At 36.0% G+C, this 15,239-nt stretch overlaps 1 protein-coding gene across 1 annotated transcript in view; it reads right to left on the bottom strand.

The window, feature by feature from the left end:
• LOC111503476 (Eph receptor tyrosine kinase) overlaps window positions 1–14,702 on the bottom strand; it is a 448,678-nt gene extending 433,976 nt beyond the window's left edge. The window contains exon 1 of the mRNA XM_074184068.1: window positions 14,322–14,702. The gene's annotated coding sequence lies outside the window, so the exon portion shown is untranslated. The remainder of the gene's footprint in view (window positions 1–14,321) is intronic.
• Window positions 14,703–15,239: the final 537 nt, after the last annotated feature.

The raw sequence follows: 15,239 nt of genomic DNA, 5'->3' as shown, positions 1-15,239 counted from the left end.
TTTATACTTATTCTCAAACTTGAAATTTTGTACAAGTTTGAAAGAGTATCTTATGTATGCTGAATTTTTCAATTGGTCGTTTAGTCAATTTTGTCGTAGTATATTGAATGTTGTTCAACAAGAGTATTGGTTATCCGACTAGTTCTATTTTGGCCCCCATTAAAAATCCAGATGATTACTTTATGTATATTCAAGATGCACACTCGTGAGCAGGAACTAAAGAGTATATATATGAACAATGCTCTGGACGAAATCAGAGTTAATGAATTGAAGATAAGAGAAGCTGGCCTCGCTAACATGAGCAACTCCAAAACATGTACTATCCTCAAATATCTTGACCGCAATACTCTTCTTGATGCGCGTTTCACCAACCAAGTTGGTGTCTTCAGGAGATGGAGTAGACGTAAATCCCTCAAGTCTAAATGCTATTCTTTGTCAGCCTCGCAAATTTTTCATGGAATGATATTTTGGACTGTTCACGCTATCATATGCCAGAAATACGTTCTTCTCCAAAAGCGCAGCAAAACCAGTTTCCTTCTGCTGAAAGTGAAGAACTTCCCAAACGTTTTTCAGCGCTGACAACTGCAAGTGCTATCATATGCCAGAAATACGTACACCTCCAAAAGCGCAACAAAACCAGTTTCCTTCTGCTGAAAGTGAATAACTTCCCAAACGTTTTTCAGCGCTGACAATTGCAAGTGCTACCACATGCCAGAAATACGTTAACCTCCAAAAACGCACCAAAACCAGTTTCCTTCTGCTGAAAGTGAAGAACTTCTCAAACGTTTTTCAGTGCTGACAACTGCAAGTACTATCACATGCCAGAAATACGTTCACCTCCAAAAGCGCAGCAAAACCAGTTTCCTTCTGCTGAAAGTGAAGAACTTCCCAAACGTTTTTCAGCGCTGACAACTGCAAGTGCTATCATATGCCAGAAATACGTACACCTCCAAAAGCGCAACAAAACCAGTTTCCTTCTGCTGAAAGTGAATAACTTCCCAAACGTTTTTCAGCGCTGACAATTGCAAGTGCTACCACATGCCAGAAATACGTTAACCTCCAAAAGCGCAGCAAAACCAGTTTCCTTCTGCTGAAAGTGAAGAACTTCTCAATTGTTTTTCAGTGCTGACAACTGCAAGTACTATCACATGCCAGAAATACGTTCACCTCCAAAAGCGCAGCAAAACCAGTTTCCTTCTGCTGAAAGTGAAGAACTTCCCAAACGTTTTTCAGCGCTGACAACTGCAAGTGCTATCACATGCCAGAAATACGTTCAACTCCAAACGTGCAGCAAAACCAGTTTCCTTCTGCTGAAAGTGAAGAACTTCCCAAACATTTTTCAGCGCTGACAACTGCAAGTGCTATCACATGCCAGAAATACGTTCACCTCCAAAAGCGCAGCAAAACCAGTTTCCTTCTGCTGAAAGAGAAGAAGTTCCCAAACGTTTTTCAGCGCTGCCAATTGCAAGTACTATCACATGCCAGAAATACGTTCACCTCCAAAAGCGCAGCAAAACCGGTTTCCTTCTGCTGAAAGAGAAGAAGTTCCGAAACGTTTTTCAACGCTGACAACTGCAAGCGCCGTTTTGTTTCTCCGTATTCGTCATGGTACATTAATGTGACAATCTGCAGCAGCGAGTTGCATTAATTTCGTTCTATGGCTTCTATATATCTCCGTAAACTTTCTTCAGGCCACTTATCTCGTTTTTGAGGCATGTTAACTACACACTAGATGTGTATGTGTGAGTCAGTTCTTGTGGGCCTTATTACCAACATAACATATCCTTAGAAAACTTCTGATGAGTATTAAAAAAATAGTCCAATAAAGAAGTAAATTGCAAAATCACTGAATCACTGAAAGTTACAAATCCACGTAATCGCACTCTTTCCCGTAAGGTTTGATTTAAAATTCATTAATGAAATGAAGTTGTGTGTGAAAGCTCATTTGAAAAGGCTTTTTCAATTTTCTGTCCTGCAACTTAAGGTTTACTCTTAATTTTTCATTGAAAAATATTATATATTTAATGTCACTGAATGGATAAAAACATGAAACATTTTAAATAAAACACATTGAAAACATTTATTTTGATCGATGTTATTTGCTCTACTACAGTAGACTTTAAGGTGGCCCTAAACTATCAATCTGTTTGATCAAACGATTGAGTCAATCAATTGACATGCGATTCAATCAACTGCAATCAGCCCTTCAATCTTCTGATCAAAACCTTCTTCTCGCCAGAAATGGGCCCAGTACACACTTGTTGTTGATTCGCTGGTGGTTCATTTCGGTGAGCAATGGTTTCGAACGCAGATTTGGCCTTCCTCTCCTTCACATTGGTTGCCCTCAAGCAGAAAAAACAACGGAAAAAGAAACGACGGTGGTCGAAGGAGTGGTACATGGTAATTATGCAGTTTTCTTGTTTCTGTTGTAATAGTCCTTGCTTTTCACTTTTCATAATTCCGGACAATCGCGATATAATTCAATCAACAGGTTAATGAATTCCCGCTCAGAGTTTTCGGGAAGCTCACTTTAGGTAGCGGATGCCATGGTTTCTACCTAGTGACTGACGCAATGCTTGACGAAAACTGGCCTAGACGATCAACCCCCTCCTTCAACTGCTTGAGTAATTCAAACTTTCTATCAATCACCTCAAACTTCACTGTTCAAGAACTCTTCCATTTGGAGAACTGCGTTTGAAACACGTGTCGAGGTGTTAAAATAACGGTTTGGTGTTGGGAAAAAACTCCAGTAATATTCATTACTATACCAAAGGTTCCAAACAGAGCTTTATATGGTTTGTATTATTAGCAACAGATATGCTTGTTTAAAAATGTGGTGCATTACCTGACTTAGAATTGGAAACCTGTCTGGATATTTTCCTCGGGATGCCCTATCTGAAGAACGTCGCTGGATTGTATACCTACATTATATGTTCAATTTCAGTATTATTTTTGTTATAAATGAATTAACAACGAATAAATAAAAATGGCTAATATTTTTCCTTTCAACCAAAACTGTATAGGATAAAAGTAACCAAATTCGTTTTAAGTTTCTACATTAATTGCTCAAATAAAGGCAATGACGAGATAGCATTGGGAATAACATTTTGCGCCTTGAAATGGATTAAAAGTGTAATCCTAGGGGTTTAAATGCGTGAAGCGACCCACCCCGTATATTCATCATTCAATCACTAAATAGCCACAATATGTCAGATAGATCACACTATATGCTACACAGGTACCTACTGAATAAATAGTTCGATGCTCTGAACAAATTCTCAAATATTTATTCAAACATATATAATCTTCAAGACAATATTTTACAAGATTTTATTATTTACCTCCACACTTATCGTTGTTATAAAAAAAAACAGGAAACTCTAAAGAGGCAAACAATTGAAACTCGCTCGTCAAATGTGTGTAGATAGTGTTGATACTGATATTGAATACACATCTATAGGATCTGCGTGTTGATTTCAGATTTTTGCCTCCTGTTTTCCAATTCTTACGAACAGAATAGAAAACTTCCAGAGAAAGGTCAAAAACAATAACATCTATGAAAACTTCTTGGGAACATCTGTAGATTATACATAGATAGAAGAAGCCCATTTGAAACAACTACTTTCCCATGGTTAAGTTAGGTCCAAAGTGAATGGGTCTATTCGACCCTCCACCGCAACCCGCAAGAGTTTGTGGCTCACACCTATTCTCACTCGGTCAAACAAACCCAGCTTCTTAACGAAGCCGATTATTTTGTATGGTGAGTGGTCTTTCAGGTCAGATGTTCCGCCGAACTCTAAAGACCTAATTCGGTCCCCAGCGGGGCAGGCACAAAGTATATGCTCTGTTAATGAGGTAGTCGGATAGTCAAGTTGCAAGATTCCCACCTTGATACCCACGACAAACTTCCCATATGAGAGTTTTTGCACGTCAGCTACGCCTGACGATGCCTTAGATTCAGCCGTGCAGCGCTTTTTTGCCTCTGGTTTTGGTGAAACCTCACTTGAGAGCAAACGTTTGCTAACGTGCTCATGGGGGTTAGTTCCCCCACCTGAGACAGATTCTGAGTACGCCGCAGCTCTCACTCCTAAACTAAATTTACAGGGAGGTCAATTGGAGTCGTAAACTCGACATCCATCTCCTCTGTAGACTCGCTCCTGAACTAAATTTACAGTGAGGTCCGTTGGAGTCGTAAACTCGAAATCCATCTTCTCTATAGACTCGCTCCTGAACTAAATTTACAGGGAGGTCGGTTGGAGTCGTTAACTCGACATCCATCTCCTCTATAGACTCGCTCCTGAACCCAATTTACAGAGAGGTCCGTTGGAGTCGTAAACTCGACATCCACCTCCTCTATAGACTCGCTCCTGAACTAAATTTACAGGGAGGCCCGTTGGAGTCGTAAACTCGACATCCATTTCCTCTATAGACTCGCTCCTGAACTGAATGTACAGGGAGGCCCGTTGGAGTCGTAAACTCGACATACATCTCCTATGGAGACTCGCTCCTGAATTAAATTTACTGGGAGGTCAGTTGGAGTCGTAAACTCGACACAACCATCTCCTCTGTGGACTCGCTCCCGAACTAAATGTACAGGGAGGTCATTTGGAGTCATAAACTCGACATCCGTCTTCTCTGTAGACTCGCTCCTGGATTGAATTTACAGGGAGGTCAGTTGGAGTCCACTTTCCCATGGACTATTGAATTATTTTCCACCCTCGAGTACAATCGAATTTTTTTATATACCATCATTACCTGTCTATTTTTAAATCTGTTTTCCGTTACCCAGTTGTCGCTCCCCTACAAACGACAACTCTCAGAAGTCGAAGCTGAGGACAAACGAGGTCTTACCTTTTAACGTGTGATTCCTAACCCCATTCCAAATATTGACTAGCGTATAAAAGAATAACCAACCCCCAAGCTACCAGGATGATACTGATTTCTTGGTTTTTCTGAGGTGACTGAGAGCTGAATAGCTCTGCATTAATTATTAACGGATTGGTTTTCCACCAATAAATTGACTCTGAACGAGAGTAGATTGATGAGGAGAGAGGTGTGATGACTGCTACCTAGGACCTCACGAGTTATTTTTTAGTTTTTCAATAAAACCGTTTAACACAATTTTTTTCACTTATTTTATTTTCAAGTTTTAAGTTTCTGATTTTGTTACTCAATTCTTCTCATTTTGCTTAGATAATTTAGTTTCTCAGTATTACAAGGTGATATAGCTGCACCATTTTGTAGCTGCGGCCATCTTGGATTTGCTCTTTTTCAAAGTATACTACTATTCTACTAGTCCAGCCTTGTCATTTGATACCTATATTGAGGTAGTTGTGAAAAATATGTAATCCGCCATTTTGTAGCTATGGCCATCTCGAATTTCTATCTTTTTCAAAATGAACTACTATTCTACTAGTCAAGCCCTGTTATTTCATACCCAATTGAGATAGATGTGACAAAATATGTAATCCGCCATTTTGTAGCTGCGGACATCTTGAATTTACAATGATACAGAATTTATTAAACTGTATTGTCATCAAAACCAAATTTCAGATCAATCTGTCAACCATTCTATTACTATATTTCAACCAAACAAATAAATAAATGAATAAACAAACAAACAGGGCAAGCTAAATAGAACCGTTTCATAAACAACTTTGTCATGAATGTATCAAAAAAAGTGACATATTTAGAAAATGCAAATGAGCGATTGTTAGCGTTGGGATCGTCATCATCTAAACTCAAATTTAATCATTGTACAAGTAAGTTCTAAATTGATAACCTGCGAAAAAAGTGCTCTCTACAGTTGTTCAAAATTTATAACAAGTTACCATATGATATAAGAAACATAATACACATGTTTATATCCAAGAATAACATTTTCAAATACCAGCCTACCCCAGTCACTCTTTGTACATCTGATAATTGTTTCAATTGCTGTTACTTCATATGATTCTGTGATATATACCGGGTGACAACGAAATAATTATACACATCGCCATTCGATAGTCTGTGGAAAAAGAAATTTGAATTTCGAAAGATATGTTTCATTGGACTCAATTTTTCAAATGATGAAACAATTGAAAACCTATTTCGGTTTAATCGGAAATGAACCCAAGTCGAAAATTTTGAATGGAACCCTCCTTCCAAAAATAAGCACTTTTCCCAACCACCAAAAATGCAATACTATTATCTACGCGCGTTTCATCATCCATGTTGACGTCTTCAGTTTTCTTTTTCTCCTGAAGACGCCAACTTGATTGGTGAAATGCGCGTCGAGAAAAGTATTCAGTTTTGCTTGTTTATGGATTTATTCTACGCTAAAGGTTCCAGTTTTACCTTTTCTCGAAGAACCTTCTATATTTTTTAGACCATTTGATAGTATGTATACAGGGTGTAACATAACTACATTGAAATATTTCTGACACAATTTTAAGAAAAAAAGTCTACATAAACTTGTGCTTCGTTTCGGAGATACAGGGTGTTGAAATTGAATGTTTTCATTAGTTTTTTGCAAAAAATAAGTTAATAGCACGAAATTTGGTACCCGGAATTTTCTTTGTGAGGGAAATCATAATTTCATATTAATTTTCATGAAACATCTAGAGGGCGCTGCGTACGCAGTCATTATTTATTTCAAATTGCCCTAACTTTTTTGACAGTAAACTTTTGGTAGTTTTCATGAAAAAATTCAATTCCCACACCTTTTCCAGGTAAAAAAGGTAGACTTCCTCAACAATGCTGGAGGTGATCGTTTTCAAGATATTTACAATTTTCTATATCGATGCATATTAGGACACTTAGCTCCTAGGGTGAAGTTGCTGAGAACATTACAAAAACTAAGTCGAAATAAACATCTTCTTCCTATAAAATGTTTATCGAAAAATTATTCGTTTTCGAGATACAAATAGTTGAAACTTTTCAAAACATTCTTGGTTTCTGTTATAAGTTTTTTGCAATTTTAGTTATTTTTATATGCATCGATATAGAAAATTGTAAATAGCTCGAAAACGATCAACTCCAGCTTTGTTGAGGAAGTGTACCTTTTTTAATTAGAAAAGGTGTAGGAATTAGGTTTTTCATGGAAAGTACCAAAAGTTTACTGTCAAAAAAGTTAGGGCAATTTGAAAAAAATGATGACAGCTTATGCAGATGTTACATGAAAAGTAATACGAAATTATGATTTCCCACGTCAAAAAAAACGGGATACCAAACTTCGTGCAAATAACTTAATTTTTGCAACAAAAGTTATTTATAAAAAACGAACAAAAAATCAATTTCAACAGTATCTCCGAAACGAAGCATTTCCGGACATAAGTTTATACAGATTTTTTGTCTTTGTTTCAGGAATACGTCTATGGGATATGTTGAATCATGAATGCGTTGTGTTTGATCTGTTTTCAACCTTATGCCTTGCATAAAATAGAGGATGAATCTTGTCGGCGATCGATGTCGAAACTTGGCTTTTCAACTGACCGCCTTGGGGAGCCTCGTTTATCTTTGATATTCGAGGATTAAGTTCTCTGTTGATCCCATAGATGGCGTCTTCGTAAGAGGGATGTCGACCATACTTAATTGAATTATTCTTTCAACTTCAACATTGAAGAGTACCTCTTGTATGTGTAGTATGAATTAATGACTACTTAGTTACTTTTCCACCGGCACAGAAAAATTAACCGCATGGTATCTTTGACATTGTAATAAAAGAGGTACACTTCAATGTCGAATTATAAAAAATACGACTTCCTATTGAGATTTTCAAGATAGATGAAGTTAAAAATAGCATTTAATAAAAAAGAAATGAAATGTTTTCACAAATTTCGTCTCTTTTTTCTTACTGCATGAATTTAGTTAACAATTTTTCCGTAAATAATGTCATATTGTCGCCATATCGAAAATGACTACTACGGCGCCATTTTGAAAAAACATGGTCACTTATATTATATCGTTGAAAAGATAATTTCATATCATATCAAATGATCTGAAAAATATAAAAGGTTCTATTTGAATTGTTAACATTTCTGTCTATATCGGAATAGGTTTTCAATTGTTTCATCATTAGAAATATTGACTATACCTTCGTTTCGTATTTCTAATTTCTTACCCCACAAATAACTGAATGGTGCCGTTTAAAATGATTTCGTTGTTATCCGGTATATTATGATATTTTTTGAAATGAATCTTAGTTTATTACTACTATTATGACCTGAAAGACACATTTTTGTGTGATTTTTTTCGGATTTCTCCAAAATCAACGTGGACCTGTGACCAACAATTGATTGGGAAAAAAGAAGGATTAGACGAAACAACGGAGACATGGTGGTTGAAAGAAGACATAATGTACTGGCTACACACATTGGTTGTTTAACCCATGATATCATATGCATATGTGCATCCACGGCCAAAGCTGAAAGAAGCCTTCATTATTAACAAACTGATCAGGGTGACAACCACCATGCAAGCAGCAGCATTGGAGACATTTCTGAATATCCTCCTCGTGAAAATGGAGGAGGTAAGAGAAGGCCATTTTAGACTGAAAAATTCAGCGAACTAGATAAGATCATATGACAACACTTTCCTCGAAAAAATTGTATAGTTATGATCACCATGAGTCGAAAACAAATCAAGGGTCAAGAGTTGGAATATACTGTAAGGACAGAAATATATATTACAATCACCTGCCCAGTTGATACACACATCCATCTTTCAGGCAGAAGTGCAGGCAATCATGTAGTAACACTAAAAGGAATATCAATGTGATCGGATCAATATTCTTACACAAACCAAGATGCTACACTCAGAGCGCTGATGAAACCAAGACATTAGTCGAAATGAGCTTGGGAATGCCGTACAAGAACTGAAATAAGTGGCAGAAAGGAACATACCCTGTTCTGGGTAAAATAACAAGGAGTCATAGACAATGAAGAAAACTTGGCACTTAGGGTAGCTATGAAAGTACCAAAATCACCAGATCTGCAAATAAATAAAAAATAATGGAAAATTTTGCTTATGGGAAAGAAACCAGAAAACTGTCATACCAGAGCAGAGATCAGTCCATTATAAATGTAGGACTACTCACCAGACACCATCCATTTTGAGGACACCTGAAGAAAATATGGCTGTTCAACGGAGACCCTAGCTGCTGGAAATGCAAGGAACAGATACAGCTCCTTATGTTTGGAGCGAATGTAAGATACGGGATCAAGATAATATACTGAAGTATATGAAAAACATCCAACAAAAGACCTAGACAAATTAGTACTTACACTAAACAAGATTGTTCGAATATATGTCATGAAAAGATAGACCAAAACAATACCCCGATACATTTTTATGTATACATAGTAAGTAGTAAACCACGAAGATTTTTTTTCCAAAACTGATCTCTTCTTAAATATTTTTTTTCATAAATGAATGATCAGACAATTACTAAAATATAGTTCATTGAAAAATATCTTGATCCAAGTTGGATGCAGGTGTAAAAGAATTTATATTTCATTTCAACTTGTTAAAGAGTGCAGATATATATCTTTATCTCTCCTTTGAGTGATACCAATAAAACGAAATAATTCTCAATGACACTGTCTGCAGTGAACGAGATATATAGTTAGGAAAGAGAAAACAATAAAACGATCTTTCATTGCAGACAGGAAACCTATCAATTAAAGACTAATTTTTAGAGCATTTATTACTTTTTGAACATAAAAATATGCAAATAAATGCTCGGTACAAGTTTAATAATAACTGTAACACATACAATAATTTTCATGGTCTGAAGAAAATTAATTTATACCTGGTTATTATGCATTCCCCATTCGTTATACAATAGAATGCATGTTCATTTAAATGCGGAGGATGTAATACATGTGAAAGTAAGTAGTAGTTGGTTGAAAAAAAATTATAATAAATTTTATAAAATGACAACCGGCTTGGGCATATCTTTGAAGTTATTTTTCAAGAATTGCTGTTCGCATTCGCTTCGTAAATCATATCACTAGTACCAGATGGTCACGGTGACTGGTTTGCGATGTTTGGCAGAGGAATATTCAATTTCATATTTCGAATTCTATAACTAACGATTACCAGGCCTCTATAAAGTTAGAAAGGCAATTTCAGTAAAATTAAAAAATATATTCTTTCAATTGTCTATTCATTTTTATAAGGGATAGCTTTGCACATCCCCTCAATAAAATGATTAATAGAATTACTTCCATTATATTACGTATTACAGCTCATTAAACAACGGAAAAATCCCCATTAAGGAATTCTCTGGAAATTATTGCAGTTTTCGTATCACACTTTGTGTTGTAAGAATATTTTGTAACATGAGGACACACTATAAACTTAAAAATTTCTTCATCAACTTTGTCAAAAGAAAGTGAAAGAAAGGAGCTAGAATTGATTTGTAATGTATCTCCGCTAAAAAATCAATATTGGGAAAGAAAAACCCTGGAGGACAAATACGGGCGGCCATATTTGAAACAGGTCCACTAAATTCTACATAAACTGTGCAGGAGTTTCAAGCTAACGGAAGTCAGAAAAAGTAACAGATGGCGCTGACGCTTCAATATACTCACTGTACTCCTATTTTTGCCCCTTGGGTGTGGAAAATCCTTATTTTTCTTGATGATTATTTACGCTATAGAAAGAACCTACCTGCATATTTCAAGATTTCAGGTTCAGTTGCTTCGGCTGTACGTTAATAAAGTGTCAGTCAATTTCGTCAGTTTTGAAGTTGGAAATCTGAAGTTTTGGATTAATAAAAAAATATTGTAACTATTTGTTTAAAATGATCTGTCACGAAACTTAATGTGACAAACCAAATTCTACGCGGGCGAAGCTGCGAGCCACAGCTAGTAATTTATATATTTACTTTAAAAATACAGTAACTAAAATAATATGCCAACTGCACTAAGTAATGAATAGCTTCGAGAATCGAATTATCTATAAAGAAATTCGCAAAACTAACACAACCGTCAACGACGTCTGCCCTCACGCGTCTGACCGCGTACATATCGCGTTCTCGGCGATGACGCTTCATTGCTTAAACCGCTCCTCTACCCTCACGCATTGTCCCCCGTCGTCTCACAGTAGACGCGACGCGTAATGGTTTACTGCGTTGCGTCAAGTTAATCTTATCGTGATAACTTTTAAACGATACGACAATTGTATCAACTTTTATAGGAATTTGACAGATATTCTAAAATGTGCATTGTAAAAAAAGTATCCATTTTAATTCTGAATCAGTATTTTGCATATAGTGGCTACCACATAAGAGGTAGATATATGATATCGTGGACTTTCATTTAGAACTATCAAAGATAAACAATCTAACGGTACATGTAAGGCCAACGGTATAGGCCTAACCTAACATGTACAAGAAGTAAAGTCGCAAAATAGTATAAAAATAGCTCCCGCTAACACATTATACCAGGTTCTAGTAACCACTTAAAACACCATGCGGTAAAACCCTATTTCAAAAATATCCCATAACAGCCATGCTCGAAGTAGATCATCCGATAAAGCTCAGTAGCCCCTAGCACTGTACCAGCCCCACCTCACAACCAGAATATATTCCTACTTAGTATTCCTAGCTATAATATACGAGGGACTATGTTTCTAATTCAACACGCATGTTATTTGAAGGCAGATATATAATAACAGGAATGGAGAAGATTTTCACGTAATTTCAGTTGTCTGCTTCTCTGGGGTATTCTCATTAGGAACATTGACCTTACCGCAGAAAAATATTGGCCAAGAAATGGATGCTCTGTAACGAACAATTTATATCATTTACTTAATGATGGGTGCTTCATTTTTTTAACAATCCATTTTAATGATTCTTTTGACATACGACAGTTTCCACTTCCTGATATTTTCACTACCCCTGCAATTTTTGCGTTGATAGTCAAAACACCGATTATAGTAAGAAGTGGCAGAGACTCCCCTCACGTCATCTACGGGATCACCATGAGTATTTATCGCAGATAAACAAGGGTTCACCGGAGGTTTGTTGTAAAACCTAGCATCACCGCCGACCTTCGCTTATCTTTTATATTAGTGGTTTTTGAATTTTCTGTCAATCTCATATGGTGTCAAATAAGAGAAATCGTCATCGCCACTCATTATATAAGGTTTTTTTAAAACAGAATGAGTTCAAACCTTCTACTTATAATCCGGACTACTACTGACGAGATCGATGGCAGATAGAAACAATACTATCAGGTCTCTAACTGTCGAGCCGGTAGGAATGAAGTCATTACATAATAAAAAAGAACCAGAGGAATTAGTGAAGAAAAGCAGAAACTTCACAATAAATAAGAAAGAAAGAGTGATGTTTCAAAATTGTTCAAGGTAGTTTTCAACTCCAATTCCAGCTAGCAGAACCACTTTGGATTTTCTTTTTTTTATGTCTGGAGATATCATGTGTTCTATACTCAAACGTTGAATTACCTCTATAATTTAAGGTTATTTCATCTATCGCCAATATTTCGTGTGGTGTTTCTTGAAATCAGTGTGTTCTGTTAGCTTTGTCCTTGAGCTGGCAGAACCAAATTGATTTCGATTCGATTTATTGTTGAATTGTATCCACTGATCACAGGTTCAACGAAAATTTTATTAGACCAGAAGATCATGTTTGTTTAAAAATTTGTTCTAAAATTTGTTTTTCCGTTAATCAGCTGTCGCCCCCATACGAACGACAACTCTCAGAAGTTGAGAAAATTGTGCGAGCTAAGGACTAACGAGATCTTACCTTTTAACGTGTGATTCCTAACACGGTTGCAGAATCATCCCCGCTTCAACCAGGTACATTCTCGTGAGAAAAATGTCTGGTCGAGACGGGAATCGTGAGTCGAGTGCACTACCACCGCGACCAATTCCACAACAACCCTACATCAAACCCTACATCTGTTGATATGATCATTTCAAAAACTTTTTTGTTCGATTTTCACCACGTATTTGCAAAATGTACGCTGAGTTATATTTGAAGTTTTGCCATTTCAATTATAAAGATATTTCAAATACTCAATCACTCAATTTGTAAAATGTTTTATTAATTTTTTTATAATGAAGAGAGGGCGTGGCTAAAAAATTTTCGAAGCTGGTAGACATACGTACAATTTCATATATGTCCAGAACCTTAGAGCACTACACTCTTGGTTAGATCTGTCCTGCACTAATAAGGAGTAATATTCCGAAAATGGTCTGTATGTGAACATTTTATTGGTATCAGGTCCTGCTGTTGAACGAACGAAAAGCAACTACAAGACTTTCCTTTTTCTTTTCTGGCATTTGCCAGATTCTATAGCGCAGGGAAAATAAATATTTCAAATTTCCTATCGTAATGTTATTTTCTTAGTTCATACATGCACCTATAATGCAAGCATACCCTCCTCGTACAATGCTGATTGCGAAAATTTTTATATTAGGTAGCTACTCCAGTTCTACTTTTGTACTTTTGAGTAGTGGACGACACACAACTTAAATATTGTGTCCTTATTCATATATATATATATATATATATATATATATATATATATATATATATATATATATATATATATATATATATATATATATATATATATATATATAAAACACACTTCAATTGTATCAATACCTTTTTCTGACAATAAAAGCAATGAAAATGAAATACATAGATTTTCTTTCTCAATGACTCACCTAAGATTGAAAGTAATCCAGAAATAGAACAGAAAACCTATCATGAGAATTTCAAGATATGGGTACCTACTCCTATTTTGAACCTGAAAGGTACAAGGGCCCTCCATTCGAAAGAATCAGTAAATTTTTTATCAGAGAGATCGCCGCCCTCTTTTGTGACTACTCACTAGGTTTTTTTTCTATAATAAAAAGTGTTTTCCATCTCTACTAAGAAAATGACGAAACCAAATCACGAAGAATTTTCACAGGTGTTTTCATATATTCTGCGTTACGCCCATCAGAAGTTGAATTGCTAAAATCATTCAGGTATTTTAGTTGATCAATTCAAATGAAATATATTACATTGGAGCAGTCGGGCAGTAATGAGCCACATTTTATTCAGAGACTATATATAAAAGGTATTGGTATTTCGTTTCAGCACACCTTGGTCTTTTTTATACATGAGGTATAAAATACCACTGCTGTCAGCCATTTTGAACTTCAGGTTAAAATAATTCAACAGGAATCGTTTTAAATTGAACTTGACAAGACCACGAGCCATTTTAGGTAGATACGAGAATCAATGGCCAGTCTCAATAAACAACGGACAGTTGACACTGAATACATTTAAAATAATCAATGGCTTGAAATTTGATTACCTGTTAAAGACGAAAGGAATATCACATTTTACATAGTTTTTCGCAGAATCCTTGAAAAATAATCCAGGAACTCTCTGAAGACACCTTAATTTACGATTTGACTACTCAAAAGCAACTAATTTCATACAGTTTGGCTGAAAAAATAACAATTCACACTTGTCACTTTTCGCGGCCGCACTTTTTTGAAAAATGATGTATTTTTTGAGTAGTTATGAATCAAAATCCAAAGGTTATCAGTCTTCACTAGTTTAACGTTTGATGTCCGTGGATTTTGTTCCCAAATTATTAGTAATTAGTGCGTGTTTTTATATAAATTGTGAGGTTTTGGCGAATAACGACACTACAACGATCCGACAAGGACTACTTTGATACAGCATCTCCAACTCCAAGACCACTGAACTCACAATAATCTTTAGATAGCCAGATTCACGCTATAAAAATATATCACTTTTGATTCGCCCTAGTTTTCACAAATACTGAAATGAATTCGACTAGTTGATTCGACAGGAAAGTTTAAATTACCTTTCAAGAAGTCACAAAATATAGAAATGCAGTTCTGAAGGATCATTCGATATAACTCCAATTAAAGCGTTTCAGTGGTGTAAAAGCTCGACTGCGGTGTAAAACAGACTTGGCGAACGCCAGTGTGGCCAACTTGCGACTGCGTACAGCGATGAACATGCTCGAAAGTCCCTAGATCGTGTAAAGCTTGCACTTCTCTGCATTCCGGTATTTCTCCAGGCTTTTATTTATAATTCATTTTATTTCATAGGTGCGGGCTTTTCGAGACGTGTGTTCCGGTTGTATCAGCAATGTGATAAATATTATTTTGGACGTCGTTCATTTCATATGCTTTTATTTAACAATTACAGAGAAATGACTTACGGAAGGGCTTGAAAAATAATATTAGGAATTATT

This window comes from Leptinotarsa decemlineata, unplaced genomic scaffold (genome assembly GCF_025532065.1).
Source record: "Leptinotarsa decemlineata unplaced genomic scaffold, Ldec_3_MD MMD2_tig00026354_RagTag_RagTag, whole genome shotgun sequence".
NCBI classification, from domain to species: Eukaryota; Metazoa; Arthropoda; class Insecta; order Coleoptera; family Chrysomelidae; genus Leptinotarsa; species Leptinotarsa decemlineata.
This window is presented reverse-complemented; position numbering and strand designations above follow the sequence as displayed.